Source organism: Monopterus albus, unplaced genomic scaffold (genome assembly GCF_001952655.1).
Source record: "Monopterus albus unplaced genomic scaffold, M_albus_1.0 scaffold3030.1, whole genome shotgun sequence".
NCBI classification, from domain to species: Eukaryota; Metazoa; Chordata; class Actinopteri; order Synbranchiformes; family Synbranchidae; genus Monopterus; species Monopterus albus.
The window spans coordinates 1-1,033 of NW_018130901.1; the positions used below are offsets into that span (position 1 = coordinate 1).

At 41.7% G+C, this 1,033-nt stretch overlaps 1 pseudogene; it reads right to left on the reverse strand.

Annotated features, from left to right (window-relative positions):
- Positions 1 to 350: 350 nt before the first annotated feature.
- LOC109954080 (Ig kappa chain V-III region PC 2485/PC 4039-like) lies at positions 351 to 966 on the reverse strand (annotated as a pseudogene).
- Positions 967 to 1,033: the final 67 nt, after the last annotated feature.

Here is a 1,033-nt window from a genome sequence, read left to right on the forward strand (position 1 = left end):
TGTGTTTAGGTTTGATTAAAACAACTATTCAAATGTATTTTGAATTACATTTAAATTATTTAAAAATAACGTGTATTTCAATGCAAAACAAACTAGTCTAAATTTGTTGTTATTAACTTAGTTCCTTTTTAACTGATCTGCAATCTGTATATTGATTAGACTTTTAAAACACCTTATTTTCACTAAATCATAATTATATTTTAAAGTAGTGAAGTATAATTGGTAGTCACTGAAAGTATTTTGACCTCTGTTATATCTGAGTATCAGTCAGACAGTATCTCTGTTTGTGTGCAGCTGTCGATTCAGATCAGTTCCTCTGCAGCAGAGGGAGGTTTTTGTACGACGTTGTATCACTGTGTGAACGGCCAACTATTACTCTGCTGACAGTAGTAAACTCCTGCATCTTCAGTCTGGACTCTACTGATGGTCAAAGTGAAGTCAGTCCCCGAATAACTTCCACTGAAACGATCTGGAACTCCAGACTGACGGCATTGTAAATGAGCAGTTTAGGAGTTTCTCTATCTTTCTGTTGGTACCAATGTAAACAGGGATAGCTGCTATAAACATGAACATCGTGACTGGTCTTACAGTTGATGGTGACGGAGGCTCCCAAAGCAGAGCTGACAGCTCTAGGCTGAGTCAGCTTAATCTGGTCTTTGGACTCTGAGGACACAGAAACAAACACATAAAGCAGCGTCGTGGTTTTGTCGGCTTCATTTCAGAGGGAAGGATGTTCATAGAGGAGAGGAGCTGGATTCTCTGGACTTTACCTGTGAAGCAGCAGCAGAGGAGAGTCCAGATGAGGACGGAGATCAGAGTCATGTTTCTGATGAGGAGGATTTCTGTGGCTCCTGTTGTCATGAAGGACAGCTGTCAGTCCTCCAGGGTTCAACTCTCAGGACTATAAACTCTCCCAGAGCACTGGAGCATGGTGCTGCTGATGCAAAGTGGCTCTATGGAAATGCTCTGACTAACTCCAGCAGGGACTGGGATCCCTCTGGTCAGTCTGGGGATCAATGGATCAATCAGTTTG